We start from the raw sequence: 16,011 nt of genomic DNA on the forward strand, positions 1-16,011 counted from the left end.
AAAAATTGTTCGGTGATATCTAAGAAAGCTAAATATATGCTTACCTGATGACCTGGCAATTCCCCTCCTAGGTGTGTATGTATAGGTATATGTGTATGGGTGTGTACATATCCAGGATTAATGAGTACCTATGGCCCCTAAAAGATGTTCAAGATTATTTATAACAGGGGATTCTCTGGCAGTTCAGTGGTTAGGGCTCAGTGCTTTCACTGCAGGGGTCTGGGTGTGATCCCTGGTCGGGAAACTAAGATCCTACAAGCCCACATGATGCAGCAAAAAAAAAAAAAAAAAAAGAAAAAAAATTCTATCAGCTTTATCTCTAATAGATATCATCTCTAATAAAAGTCAGCAACAAGCTAAATGTTTATCAACAGTACAATAGATCAGCTATGATGTATTAATATAACAACGTGCAACAAGTAATATTAAAGTGTAGACTCCTGGCTCATGCAACTCTCTCAGATGATTCTCTCAGAGAGAGTCATCCATAAATGGAGAGTCTCCATGAATGGAGACTGACAAAGATTTGGGACTTCTCTGATGGTCCAATGGTTAGGTCTCTGCACTTCCACCTTAAGGGACACAGGTTCCAAAGGATTGTGCATACCATGGAGTGTGACCAAAAAAAAAAAAAAATTTTGTACTATATAATTTGATTGATAAGTTAAAAAATAGGAAAAACTGGGACTTCCCTGGAGATCCTGTGGCTAAGATTCAGTGCTACCAATGCAGGGGGTCTAAATTTGATCGATCCCTGGTCAGGGAACTAGATCCCACTTGACACAGCTGAAGATCCCACATGCCATAACTAAGACCCAACACAGACAAATAGATTAAAGAAAAAGTAGAAAGCTGAGCTGCAGTGATAGAAGGACAGTTGGCGGTTACTCGGTCTTTAGCTTTGCTGGGGACTGGGCTGGAGGGACGGTTAGACAGAGAAGTGGCGTGAAGCCAGCATCTGAGGTCTGGAAATGTTCTATATCTTGAGCTGGGTGGCTGTTTCATGGGTTGTGCGTGTTGTCATCAAGTGTACACATTTCGTGCACCTTACAACATATATTTTACTTCAATTTGAAAGAGTCAATAGCACCCAATGCACTTACAATGGAAGCTACCCGCAACGTCACAGGCTAGCTCCTGCCCTCTCTCCTCACCTCATCCTTCATGCCTCTTGTTCTTCATGCTTCTCCACACCTGCTTTCCCATTTCCCCTCAAACATGCTGCTTTCTACCTGTTACTCCATTTTATTTTCTTCAAAGTCTCTATAAGTAAGTGAGTAAGTAAGTAAAGTCGCTCAGCCGTGTCCGACTCTTTGTGACCCCATGGACTGTAGCCTACCAGGCTCCTCCCTCCATGGGATTCTTCAGGCAAGAGTACTGGAGTGGGTTGCCATTCCCTTCTCCAGGGGATCTTCCCAACCCAGGGATCGAACCTGGGTCTCCCACATTCCAGGCAGACGCTTTAACCTCTGAGCCACCAGGGAAGCCTGGTAAAGTCTCTATAGCATTTGAAATTATTTTATTTGACTACTTATACTCTGCCTTCCTCTCCTGGCAGATCCGCTACATGATGGTGGGGTCATTGTCTGTTTTACTAAAGCTTTAGCACCAGTGCCTACAATACGGTGATTATGGGACTCAGGTATTTGTGGTCTGCATCATGACATGGTCCTCAAATATCTGTAGAAAGTTACATTTCTGAGTGTTCACAGTATCTTGCTATTCTTAATATTTCAGATAGAAGATAGCTATTGTGGCCATTTTGCAAGTATCCTATATGACTAATGTATTCATTCCTTTACTCTATAAATATTAATGAAATGCTCACTACAAGCAAAGTTGACTTAGTTAGTATCATGTGCTGATACAATGAGGGACAAGAGAGGGAGAATAAAAAATACAGAAGACAGAGTTGGAATTGAGCGATTATGTCTTAAAGTTGGAAGAATGTCACTGCTTCATGTGAGACTGAAAAGGACAAGTGGGTGGCGATATAGATGAATTTATTGGTAAGGATGTAGAAAATTTTGAGAGTTCTTACTTAATGGCTTCTATTTCCTCTGAAGTTGGAAGCAACGTCATGTGCTGAAATAGAGAAGGGTAGGAGGGAGCTTAAGACACTGCAGCGGTTTTACATTCTTCCTGCTCAGGGCACATGTTCTTCAGTGTATCAGCACCTGCCCTGCCTCTCCCAGGGTGAAGGCTGCAGGATGGTGCTGTGGCAAAGTAGGCAGGGAGGGAGCTCTGGGTCTTCATACAGTATAGCTGAAATGGAAAGTCAACAATGGAGGTGAAAGGCTGTGAGCCAGGAGGAAGGGGGAGATCCATTCAATGGCTTTTGTAACATCTAGATCAAGATGGCAGAATGATCACACGGAGAAACTTCTTTCTTCTTCCAAGCACAGATAAAAACATTTTGAGAAATATAGACAATGATAAAAAACAACAACAATATGGGGCTTTGGGGAAAGTGGTTAAGTCAGGAGGAAAGTTACATTGTTCTAAATGTCTTGTCCAGGAGGAGGTTGGAGACATGGATTAGTTATTGACTTTGTTCAGTTCAGTTCAGTTCAGTTCAGTCGCTCAGTCGTGTCTGACTCTTTGCAACCCCATGAATCCCAGCACGCCAGTCCTCCCTGTCCATCACCAACTCCCGGAGTTCACTCAGATTCACATCCATCAAGTCCGTGATGCCATCCAGCCATCTCATCCTCGGTCGTCCCTGTCTCCTCCTGCCCCCAGTCCCTCCCAGCATCAGAGTCTTTTCCAATGAGTCAACTCTTCGCATGAGGTGGCCAAAGTACTGGAGTTTCAGCTTTAGCAGCATTCCCTCCAAAGAAATCCCAGGGCTGATCTCCTTCAGAATGGACTGGTTGGATCTCCTTGCAGTCCAAGGGACTCTCAAGAGTCTTCAACACCACAGTTCAAAAGCATCAATTCTTCAGCACTCAGCTTTCTTCACAGACCAACTCTCACATCCATACATGACCACAGGAAAAACCATAGCCTTGACTAGATGGACCTTTGTTGGCAAAGTAATGTCTCTGCTTGTTGCTGCTGCTGCTGCTAAGTTGCTTCAGTCCTGTCCGACTCTGTGCGACCCCATAGACGGCAGCTCACCAGACTCCCCCGTCCCTGGGATTCTCCAGGCAAGAACACTGGAGTGGGTTGCCATTTCCTTCTCCAATGCGTGAAAGTGAAAAATGAAAGTGAAGTCACTGAGTCATGTCCAACTCTCAGCGACCCCATGGACTGCAGCCTACCAGGCTTCTCCGTCCATGGGATTTTCTAGGCAAGAGTACTGGAGTGCGGTGCCATTGTCTTCTCCGGTCTCTGCTTGTTAGAGAAATATAAATTTAAGTTTGTTAAAACCACTAAGCAATTAGAAATAGGATGTCTAACATCCACACTTGTTGAAGAAAAAGAAAAGGAATTAGGAAAACTGGACAATCCAAAAGAACAGAAGGGAAAAAAGAACAGTCTTTAATGAATTCCCTGGTGGTCCAGTGGTTAAGAATTAGCCTGCCAGTGCAGGGGACATGGGTTCAATCACTGGTCTCGGAAGATTCCACATGCTGCGGGGCAACTAAGCCCAGGTACCACAACTACTGAGTCCGCACTCTGCAACTACTGAAGCTTGCATGCCTAGAGCCTGTGCTCCACAATGAGAAAACCCACTGCAATGAGAAGCCCACACACTGCAATGAAGACCCAGCACAGCAAAAAAGAAATAAATGGATTAAAAAAAAAGAAATGGTCTTTATAAAATAGAAACTATAAATGTCAAAGATAAGTTGATTACTAATCACAATGAAAAATATTTTAACTCACCTATAAAAAGATGGGACTCTTAGACTGGCTTTTAAAACAAATCCAGTTATTCCTATGACTTACATACCTCAAAAAAGAATTACACAGAAAGATTTCAAATAAAGGAATGGGAAAAAGATACATCAGGAAATCAGTACCCCAAAGAAGGCTGCCTTAGCAATACTAATATCAGATAAAGTGTATATTAAAGTATTTCTGCGAACAAAGATTTCATACAGATTATGAAACTATTCACCAAGATAGTATAAAAACCATAAATCTGTATGTCCTTAACAACACAGTTTTTATGGAAGATACTGAAAACTGGCTCATTCAATACTACTTCAACCCTCTGCTTATTGTGGTAAAGAACACATTTCCCAGCTTCCCTTCTCTCTGTGACCAGGCTTCTGCCAATCAGAAATTTGGAAGGTGAAAGAAAATACTTAGTGGTCACAGTGTCCTTCAGGCAGGAAGGGTGTTGGAGGGGTTTGGTTCTTCTGTGTTGTTGGAAGGGTTCACAAATCCTGGCTTTACCATTGGCGGGGCCAAGTGTCAGGCAGTGACTGGCTGTGGCGTTTCTATAGGATGCTGGATATTTTTCCTGGCCGTGCTACTCACAGGCTGGGTAACACCCAAGCTTGGTTCCCCAGCCTGGCTGAAATTCTGCAAGCTACCTTGTACCCTGTAATAAATCCCTTTCTGCTTAAACTGGCTGGATGTGATCCATATATTATCCTAGGGTAGCTTCCCTGGTGGCTCAGTGATAAAGAATCCGTCTGCAATAAAGAAGATGTGAATTCTGTCCCTGGGTTGGGAAGATTCCCAGGAGGAAGAAATGACAGTCCACTCCAGTATTCCTGCCCAGAAAATCTCATGGACAGAGAAGCCTGGCAGAGGACAGTTGGGAGTCAGTCACCACTGAGCACACGTGCTATGCTAGAGTCTTCCCAGGTGGTGTAGTGGCAAAGAATCAGCCTGCCAGTGCATGAGAGGCAGGAGACACAGGTTCGATCCCTGGGTCAGGAAGATCCCCTGGAGAAGGAAGTGGCAACCCACTCCAGTATTCTTGCCTGGAAAATTCCATGGACAAAGGACCCTGGTGGGCTATAGTCTATGATGCATGCATGCTGTGCTGGATCTAAGCCCAAGCATTACCAGCACTTATGGGCTTCTAACTTTGTTGGGAGAAGTATGGCATTCTGGTAGATTTCCTAGAGCAGGTGACAGCTGTAGTGAGAAGAAGTGTGAGCTGGAATTCACCACTGTGAATGGAGACGGAGAGCAGTAGGAGAGCTCAAATGGAGAAGGAACAGCAAGTGCAAAGTGGAGCCCAGGAGATGTAGCACTCTAGTTCGTTCAAGGTTCTTAATTCAGGATAAGGAGTATGGAGTGAGAAAAAAAAGAAGAAAGAACAGGGTGGCCAGGTCAGGGGAAAGTCACAAACGACCCTGCATGCACATGTGAAGACTGCAACAAAGTTCAGACTAGCTCAGTTGTAGGTTCTGGTAATCATTACCTTCCTGCTACCTGTCCCCCACCCTGTTGTCCCCCAGGAGAAAGCCCATGTGTGGTAGAAGAGAATTTAGTTAAATAGGAAAAAGTAACAGTGAGAAATGAGAGGGGAGAAGGAGAAAGAAGTGTGGGGGTTGAGGGAGAAAAAGACAGGAAGGGACAGAGACAAGACAGAGAGACAGACAGACAGAGAATTCTGGCAAAGACAAATCTTAGGAGTCTGCCTGCCAATGCTGGGTACACAGGTTCAAACCCTGGCCTGGAAAGCTTCTACACGCCACAGGGCAGCTGAGCCCATGCGTGTCCTGAAGCCTGTGATCTGTGATCTGTGAGAAGCCCTCACACAGCAATGAAGACCCAGTGCAGCCCCCAAAATAAAAAAAAAAACAAAACAGGACAAATCTTAGGATTCAGGCTCTGGCCTCTTCACAGCTGCCCTAGTTCCTATACCCATTCTGTGATCCAATCAAACACTGACAAATATACCAACTTACAATCAAGTTGCTTATAAGATTCATTTATATATTTTAATAAACATTTCCCCCCCCTTCCTCTTATTTTTCTCTTCATTTTTGTTCATTTTGGTTATTATGTAAATTCAATGGGAAATTATGTATTTTTATGTAATAAAATATAGGTAATTTCCAACATGTTAAACACTTAGGAAGAATAACTGTAGCTATAATGATCTTAATCAGCTTAATGAGGACTTGATATTAGGAAAACTACAGAAAGTCAAGCAAATGTGCTAAATGAAGATTTGAAAGAAAGAGCAGCTGACCAGGTAGAAAGACTGAATTTTATGCAACTGTCAATTAAAAAAATATATATTTGTGTGGTCATACCATAAGTATAGGTATACGTTGCATCCTGCAGCAGGCAGGATCTAGTTCCTTGACCAGGGATTGAACCCAGGCCTCCTGCATTGGGAACATAGAGTCTTAGCCACTGGACCACCAGGGAAGTCCCACAGTTGTTACTTCTTAAACTTACAGTTTTGGTTGCAGTGTGTGGAGGGCGTGGCTGTTAGAGGGCTTCTTCCCTACTCCTTGGTTTACTGTGAGCCGACATTTTCCTGGTCTCTAGTTCCAAACTGTATAAAGCTATAATTTGTTGTGATAAAGGTACCATGGAAGTTGCTGTGTGTTGGTCGCTCAGTTGTGTCCGACTCTTTGTGACCCCTTGAACTGTTGCCCGCCAGGCTCTTCTGTCCATGGAATTCTCAAGGCAAGAATACTGGAGTGGGTAGCTATTCCTTTCTCCAGGGGATCTTCCTGACCCAGGGATCGAACCTGGGTCTCTCACATTGGAGGCAGATTCTTTGTCACTGAGCCACCAAGGAAACCCAAAGGATATGTTGCCTCCCTGTCAGGAATTGAACCCTGGTCTCCCGCATGACAGGTGGGGATACTCACCACTACACTAACGAGGATGGCAAAACATAGGCAGCTTCCACTGAGACTTGAGCTCAGATCGCTGGATTCAGAGTCCAGAGTGCGAACCATTATACCATGGAACTTCACACATCATGGAAGAGCATTATTTAATAAGTGATAGTAGAACAACTGGTTACATACTAAGGAAAGATGTCAATGTAGATCCTTATTTTACATCTAAGACCATACCAAATCCAATATGGATGAAAGAGAGCAGAAAGTGCCAATCACATTAAAAAGACTAAAGGAAAAACATGACTTCGTATTAAGTATCAGTGAAGTGCAAAGGAATTTGGGAGTACTTTCTAAGCTTAAAAGTATTAGAAGAAATGGTTTAAAAGAAGAGATTAAATTCACTTGACCACAGTGATTATAAACTTTCATACTATCTGACTCCTCCAACTAATATATCCTTAACTTAGGAAAAATCTTGCATCCATATGAAAGACAACATATTACAGTTGACCCCTCCTCCTCATACATGTTGTTCAAGGGCCAACTATATTATACAAAATGCTCATGCAAATAAAGCAAAATCAGTAGAAATACAATTTCTGAGCACCTAGCCCTGGTCAAGTCTATGCTGGAGAGTTTGAAAACATTCAGTTAAGGTGGACATCCCTACTTGGTCCAGGAAGAACCTGAGGGTCAGAGGTGTGAAGGTTTTTGCCTATGTCACTCGCCTCAGGAGCCATAAGTTGTTTTTGACCTGTCAGTCTTCTGATCCATCCGAGCTCCTCCCAGTCAGGCTTACATTCACACCTTGATTTATTTCAAGATCATGGCCCAGGCCCAGGAGATGGAGAGTCTCAGGTATTGAAGGTGTGGTCCCATTCATTCCTCTTGCCAAGGGATCAGGTTTAGGAATGGACAAGTGCTAGATTCTGGCAATTAAGTTGAGAGGGAGAAATCTTCTAAGAAGCATGTGGGAAATAATTTCTTACTTATAATAGATAGTGCCTTTGTCTTTTTCACTCTACCATTTTGTATTCCTATCAGGATTATCTGAAAATTTAATCTGTTGTTCCATACCTTTGCTGGGCCTTGGTATTGCCAATTTATTGTTTGTTTTTTTTGTTTCTTGTATTTTAGCAAATCTAATAGATGTTGGTGATGGACAGGGAGGCCTGGAGTGCTGTGATTCATGGGGTCGCAAAGAGTCGGACACGACTGAGCGACTGAACTGAACTGAACTGAATAGATGTGTAGTGATATTTTGTTGTGATTTTAATTTGTATTTCTCTGAATACTGCAAAAACAAACAAACAATGCTCAATGCAATAAATATCCTAAAGAATAATTTTTGTGAATTTAAATGTATTGATCTTTTTACTAATTTCCTTTTTTTCTTTAAAATTACAAAATTCTTCCCCAAAGAGAAATCAGAAGAAAATTCAGCTACATTTTAAGGGTTGTGAATGGATGTGGTACCTAGAGATGCTATAGACATCTCATGATCATTAAAGGTGGGGCAGAGCCAAGTCTTTGCAGAGGAAAAGGTCAATCCTAATCATACTCGCCCTACCACCCCAACCAGAGGCTCTATTTGCGAGTCCATCACAGGGGAGATAGTACATTTCCTTCTTATTTAGTACCATTGAGCTTGGGTCTTCCATTGCTTATCAAACGCCTTGTAACTTTTGGCAAGATATTACATCAGTGCATAAGTAAAGCATCAAAGTGTCATCACAGGGAAACATCTATTCCTTAGCCTTCCTCCCAAAATATTTTCAGCTGCATATTACATTTGGGATATCTGTTGGGGGCTTGGGCTGGTGGCACACTCAGTGAGTGGAAGCACTGAGATTTGAAACCATACATACAATTCTAAATGAGAATATATATAGCCTATTAACACAGAGAAAAAAAGGTTTAACCTTATAAGGAAGCAAAGAAAAGTAGATTAAACAAGAATGAGACTCCATTTTTTAAAACTGTTACATGATTCAAAAAAGATTTAATGGTAAGTATTGTCATACTTATCTGGCATTTAAGAAGGTAAATTTATCACATCTCAAAAATAGCAGCAGCAACAACCATTTATTGAGTACTTACTACATAACATATTATACAAAACAAGCAAACTTGATTTAACCCTTAAAACAAGCTAATAAAATAGATATTATTATTTTCAGTTTAAAAATAAGGCTTAGGACTTTCCTGGTGGTACAGTGGTTGAGAATCTGCCTGCCAATGCAGGGTACATGGGTTCAATCCCCGGTCCGGGAAGATTTCACATGAAGCAGAACAACTAGGCCAGTTCCCCACAATTACTGAGCCTGTGCTCTAGAGCCTGGGAGCCACAGCTACTGAGCCGGTGTGCTGCAACTACTGAGCCTGTGTGCCTAAAGCCTCTGCTCTGCACCAAGAGAAGCTACCTCAATGAGAAGCCTGAACATCGCAACTAGAGAGTAGCCCCTGCTGTCGTAACTAGTGAAAACCCACAAAGTAGGGAAGACTGAGCACAACCAAAACTAAAATTAAAAAAAAAAATAAAGATAAGGTTTAGAGAGACCTCCTGGCCCTGCTGAGTTCTCACATCACAAAAGGTTGTTCTTTGCAGCCCCATCACTTTACAAAGTGAACAAACATGTGCCAAGGGGACTAGTGAAATAGGGACACCAAAAAAGAGGGGAAATGAAGAGTTTGAAGTCTGACATTCAAAAAAAGAAAACCGTTAAGTAGTCATCACAGGGAAACATCTATTCCTTAGCCTTCCTTCCAGCATATTTCCAGCTGAATATTGCATTTATTTTGAGTTACGTATTGGGGGTTTGGGCTGGCTGCACATTCACCATTGGCAAGGCCCTTTAATGGTCTCATTCCAGCCCATGATGTCAAGATTCAACCCATAACTGACTCTAAAGCTTGTGCTTACAATAAAGACTACTGGGAACTCTGAAAGCAATTTAGCAAATTAAATCAATAGCCTCAAGAACATCTGTATTTCTTAATCTGTTAAATTAAATATTGTGTTTTGACACACACACACAAAATATTGTGAAAAATTGTAAAAGCATTAAGAATAGATGTGATAGAGTTTTTAATAATAATAAAAACTAGAAATTAATACAAATGTTTAACCATAGGGGACTTGCTAATTACGTAATATAACTATTACAAATAATCTTTATGAGGATTTAAAAGTGGGAACTGATTGTATTATATCAAGTGTAGGAAAAAAACAACGCATAAGAGTATTTATAAAATTATTCAGAACTGTCACAAAGAAAATTTTAAAGGAGCAGAAAAAAGATGGAGAAGAAACACACTTAAAAATGTTAACAGAGACTAGATCCCTGTATAACGGATTTTTCTCTGATTTCTTGTATTTTCTGTAATGAGAATGTTCTCCGAGGAGTACTACTTTTAGAGCAGAAATAATCCTAATAATCTTTATTTTCAAAAAGGTGCAAAGGGGGCTTCTCTGATGGCCCACTGTTTAAGAATCTGCCTTGCAATGCAAGGGACACTGGTTCGATCCCTGGTCTGGGAAGATATCACATGCTGCAGAGCAACTAAGCCCACGCACCACACCTCCTGAGCCTACATGCCCCAGCCACTGGGCCCAAGTACCCTAGAGCCTGTGCTCTGCCACAAGGGAAGCCTCTGCCGTGAGAAGCCCAGGCACCGCAACTGGAGAAAGCCTGGGTGCAGCAGCAAAGACCCACCACAGCCAAACAATCAATAAATCAGTCTTTTTTCTAAAAAAAAGGTTGCAAATGTTTTTATTTAGATAGTAAAAATTACTGAGGGGTGGAAAGGATTCACATGAAGACACTGTAATTGTGATTTCTCAGTGCTCAGGGGAAAGGCTGGGAGGGGACGCCCATAGCTGTCCTTACTCACAGTTTTTCAGAACTTGATGTCAAATATTTTGCCCCACTGTCAGCTCATGTTATTCAAAATCTGGTTCAGAAATCACGGCCATAGGAGACTTATTCAAAACTTATATACATACAAAGTGCCTAGGTAGATTACCTAGGTTTCTAAATCACTAATCCCAGAAATATCTAGGGAGGTACAGGACTCTGAAGCTTGAGTAGGAAACAAAAATACTATCCAAAATGGACAAAGCTTGTTACTATAATTTATTAACAGGCACTCCTTTCTGGAAACACTCTCTTGTGTCTATATCACCCAACGACCCCTCATAGTTGTCCTCCCATCGTCTCTGGCTGGCTCTTCTCTTGCCTCTGATGCTCTTCACTTTGTACTCCTCCAAAATCTACCCGCTCACCTCGTCTGTCCCAGGCACTCCGCTCCTCTCTCTATATCTTGCCTGGACAATCTCATCTACTCTACCAGCTCCTGCTGCCCTCCGAATAGTAGTCACCTTCCAGTAGCCCCTAAAGCTCATATTAATAACTTAGAAATAGGTTTCATATAAACATTTTCATTAACCTTTATTTTTGAATTACAGATTGCTCTCAGAAACAGTTATTAAAGTACAGTGTATAAAACAATATGTTACATCTGAATGACTGTTTCCACCCAGTAATTCACTGATTGTCTGATCGCTGATGTTTCAGAATGAGGGTGACTAGCACATTGCTTTCAATGTGCTTCCTCTGAAGTTAGTTCACCGTAATGGTAGCCATTGTCAAGTCAACACAGTACTTTAAAAAATCCACTTGAGAAAGCCTTCTGTTGAAGAAGGCACTTAGGGTACAGCCATGCCATGGCACACCTGCTGGCCACGCCTAGTGAGGGACCAGAGGGACACCTGCTAAGTAAAATGGCTATTCCTGGAATGAATTTGTGTATAAATGGAAAATATGATAACCCCCAAATCGTCCTTCCTAAGCAAATTCCACCTTTCCTTGTAAATGGTTTACATCGGTTCTGAGTCTCATTGCTTTGCATTGTCTGAGAATCAGGCATTTGTGCTTTCATCCCATCAAAAGACTGATGATAAGGTTCATCAGCCACTTCCCCTTCCTTGTTCCCTCCCTCAGAGGTTGCCTTGAACTCCTCTTTTTCTTTTCTGTTTGCCTGCACCTCAAAGCATGTGGGACCTAACTCCTTTGCAGTGGAAGTGCAGAGTCTTTTCTAGACCGCCAGAGAATTCTACCCTGCCACCCCTACCCCAGACTCTTTAAGGTGATTCTCTCACAACTGCATAAGCTCAGCTCAGTGTTGTCCTGTCCTGCACACCCTGCCTTTGTTGTGCTTGTTCAGTTGGTAGCAAATCATTTCAGCTCAACAAATATTTTGGGTGTCAACTATGTATGAAGAGCTATGGCAGGTACTGTAGAGCGTGAGACAAATGGAACAAGAATCTTCTAAAGTAAATCAATTCTGACCCCTTCCTGTAGTTTGAAGGCCTGAAGTAGCTGTCAGCCACTATCCTCAGCTCAATGGCTTTGTGGCTGGTGCTCAGGGTCAAAACCAGTTGGGGGCTGCTGCTGCTGCTAAGTCGCTTCAGTTGTGTCTGACTCTGTGCGACCCCACAGACGGCAGCCCACCAGGCTCCCCCGTCCCTGGGATTCTCCAGGCAAGAACACTGGAGTGGGCTGCCATTTCCTTCTCCAATGCCAGAAAGTGAAAAGTGAAAGTGAAGTTGCTCAGTCGTGTTCGACCCTCAGCGACCCCATGGACTGCAGCCCACCAGGCTCCCCCGTCCCTGGGATTCTCCAGGCAGGAGCACTGGAGTGGGCTAGTGCTGCTTATTTTCTTCTCTATAGCAATCTTCATTGCAAACCTCAACTTAGGACAAACTTAGGTGTGAAAAAAAACAAATTCTGAATTAGATATTTCAAATGCTCCCCAGCTATTCTGTCCTCTGGAGAAGGAAATGGCAACTCACTCTAGTATTCTTGCCTAGCGAATCCCACGGACAGAGGAGCCTGGCAGGCTCTAGTCCATGGGGTCACAAGAGTCGGACACGACTTAGTGACTAAACCACCACCACCATTCTGTCCTCATTTTGTACTGTGTGTTAGTCTCTCAGTCGTGTCCGACTCTGCTATGCACTCAGCCAGGCTTCTCTGCTCATGAATTTCTCTAAGCCAGCATACTGGCATGGGTGGCCTTTTTCTTCCCTAGGGGATCTTCCTGACCCAGTGATCAAACCTGGGTCTCCCACACCTTGGACAGATTCTTTACCATCTGAGCCACCTCTTGGGGTATAGCCAATTAACAATGTTGTGATAGTTTCAGATGAACAATAGAGGGACTCAGTCATACATACACATGGACCCACTCTCCCCTAAACTCCCCTCCAATCCAGGCTGCCATGTAACATTGCAGAGTTCCATGTGTGATTTAGGCAGTCTGAGATCCCTATGGAAATCATCCTCTATGCATTGGTCGTCTTATTCCTATTTCTGATATAAATGATAAAGGAAAAAAACCATCAGAAACGGAAGGATGGGTCGTGTCTTCAGAATCTTGTAGCTTTTTATCTATCAGTGCAAGATATTACCGTGAAGACTTGCCTAGAGAAATTGTGGAAATATCCAGACATAAAGTCCAAACTCTTGATATTATACCAAGGTCTGAAGGAAACGTAATGGCTTTCAGTATCTTTGAATATGCTTATTTTGCAAGACCAGATAGTATATTTGAAGACCAGATGGTTTACACAGTAAGATATCGTTGTGGTCAGCAGCTGGCCATTGAAGGCCCCGTGGATGCAGATTTGGTTAGCACTGTCTCAGAATCTGCTACAGTTGCTGCTCTTGGTTATGCAGCAAAGTGTGGGCTTCCATACGTGGAGGTGCTATGTAAAAACCGGTATGTAGGAAGAACATTCATTCAGCCAAACATGAGGTTAAGACAACTTGGTGTTGCGAAAAAATTTGGAGTACTGTCAGACAACTTTAAAGGAAAAAGAATTGTTCTTGTAGATGATTCAATTGTGAGAGGCAATACCATCTCAAGTTGACCCATAATCAAGTTACTCAAAGAATCTGGTGCAAAAGAGGTACATATTCGTGTAACTTCACCACCAATTAGATATCCATGCTTCATGGGAATAAACAGACCAACGAAAGAAGAGCTTATTGCCAATAAACCAGAATTTGAGCATATTTCAGAGTATCTAGGAGCAAACAGTGTTGTATAACTGTCAGTAGAAGGACTGGTTTCATCTGTACAAGAAGGAATAACACTGGAAAAACAGAGCGTGAAAAAGCAAGACATTATGGTTCAAGAAAATGGGAATAGTCTGGAATGTTTTGAAAACAATGGTCATTGTACAAAGGAAGATATTATGATTCAAGAAAATGAGAATGGTCTGAAATGTTTTGAAAAGAATGATCATTGTACAGCTTGTCTGACTGGAAAATACCCTGTGGAATTGGAATGGTAGCTGCTAGGGGCAGACATCATATTTCAGGACACAAAAGTCGGTGAAGAAGTTGTAGTGGTTACTCCTTCATTTACTGTTACTCAGTTGGTACAGTGTGAAACGCCACATGCTTGTAAGTTCTGAGATATTTTTTTTCTGAAAAGGATACCAAATTGCTATGATTTATTCAGTAATCCTGGATAAATACTTTGGTATTATGTAGGGACTTGGATGATCCTTTCAGTTTTATTCAGTACTGTTATTTTTTAGAGATCATGTACATTTCAGATCATCAGCAGTAATGTAGCAGATAGGTGAATTTCTGTTTTAGAGAGGATTGCCAGATATTATACTCTCACAGGTTCGTAGGAAATTTTGTGGAATGTTTAAGAGTTACTGAAATTCATTTATGGAATATTTTCATGGAGAAGGAAATGGCAACCCACTCCAGTGTTCTTGCCTGGAGAATCCCAGGGACGGGGGAGCCTGGTGGGCTGCCGTCTATGGGGTCGCACAGAGTCGGACACGATTGAAGTGACTTAGCTTAGCTTATGTGCTAAACAGTAGGCCCTTGTTGATTATCCATTTTAAATATGGCAGTGTGCACAAGTCGATCCCAAACTCCCTAACTATCCCTTCTTCCCATCCTTGCCCCTGATAATCATAAGCTCATTCTTAAACTCTGTGAGTCTCTCTCTGTTTTGTATGTAAGTCCGTTTATATCAGGTCTTTTTAGATTCCACATGTAAAGGATCTGACTTCAAATTTTAAATATCCTTCTTTCTTAGATCAAATACTCTGTCCACTCTCCTTTTCCATCTAGCAGCCTCCTCAGGCTTGATGACTTAAATATCTCTATAAACCATTACTTTCACTGGACAATTGGCTTTCTGTGGAACTAAGTGAAAAGGATTGAGACACCACCAAGATCATAACCAGCCTATTGTTGCTTCCTCTTTTATAGCAATTTACACAGCTTGATGATCACTGTTATTATTCTTCATTTTTATCAAATACTGACACTGGTTTTAGCCTTTAGACCTCTTTTTCCCCTTCCAAATTGCAAACAAAACAGAGCAGACATTATTCTGTATTCATTACAAAGAGCCTTGCTTTTTCCTCTGTGAATTTCATACTTAATGCCCTGTGAGAGGCCCTTATTAATAATACGTGCACAGAGCCCTTGCCTTGCGTTGGAGAGCGCAGAGGTTTGTGGGGAGCAGAGGTGGCCTGATCCGAGCTGTGAAGGCCCCCTACCCCATCGCAGCAGCGCCATCTGCAGAGTGTGGCTGGACTGTCTCCAAGAACTCCCTGCCTCCTTTAGAACTTCTATGGCCCTGCTTTTGGAAAGCATACTCATTCCGTATGCAAAAGCTTGGATACATATGCACACCAACAGCCTGTATGCATGCAAAATGTGCAGATGGGCAAAGGAAAATAAAGCCAGGGGTTTGGCTCAAAGACAAATTATTAACCTTGGGAATTCCTAAAAGCCACGTAGGAGCCTTATGGAAAAACACCCTCTCTTAGAATCAGTAATTGGAACTTAAGATTTCAGAAACTGTAGTTTAAGAGAAAGTGTAAGAAAAACAGATCATGCAGCTCTTTTTTTTTTTGCATTGTTCTCTTTGAACACAAACACCTTAAAATTCACAAAATTTCAGTCAGGGGAAAGGTCACCGAAGCCGATCTTTTTTCCACAGCTACTGACACACACAAATCACACATCCTTAGCTTATATGGTGCAAGAGAATCAGACAATAAGTTTCCTTAAACAAACTAACAGCTGCATGGTTCTTTTTAGGAAGGGAAAGTGGGTGGAACTGGGGCTAAGTACTATACAGTAACTTCAAATACATTTTCAAATATTTAATGTGCCCATCACATTTAAAAAGACACAATAGACCTTGCAACAGGTATAACAAAGCTTCGTATTGTTTATTTCAGACTAGTTTA

At 42.0% G+C, this 16,011-nt stretch overlaps 1 non-coding gene and 1 pseudogene across 1 annotated transcript; one reads left to right on the forward strand and one right to left on the reverse strand.

Moving 5' to 3' along the window:
• Positions 1-1,412: 1,412 nt before the first annotated feature.
• Positions 1,413-1,484, reverse strand: TRNAS-GGA (transfer RNA serine (anticodon GGA)). The gene has a single exon. It is a non-coding gene; the product is annotated as a tRNA-Ser (tRNA).
• A 6,058-nt stretch (positions 1,485-7,542) lies between these two features.
• On the forward strand, positions 7,543-14,076 carry LOC138076721 (amidophosphoribosyltransferase pseudogene; annotated as a pseudogene).
• Positions 14,077-16,011: the final 1,935 nt, after the last annotated feature.

The sequence above is a fragment of the Capricornis sumatraensis genome, chromosome 1 (assembly GCF_032405125.1).
Source record: "Capricornis sumatraensis isolate serow.1 chromosome 1, serow.2, whole genome shotgun sequence".
Taxonomy (NCBI): Eukaryota; Metazoa; Chordata; class Mammalia; order Artiodactyla; family Bovidae; genus Capricornis; species Capricornis sumatraensis.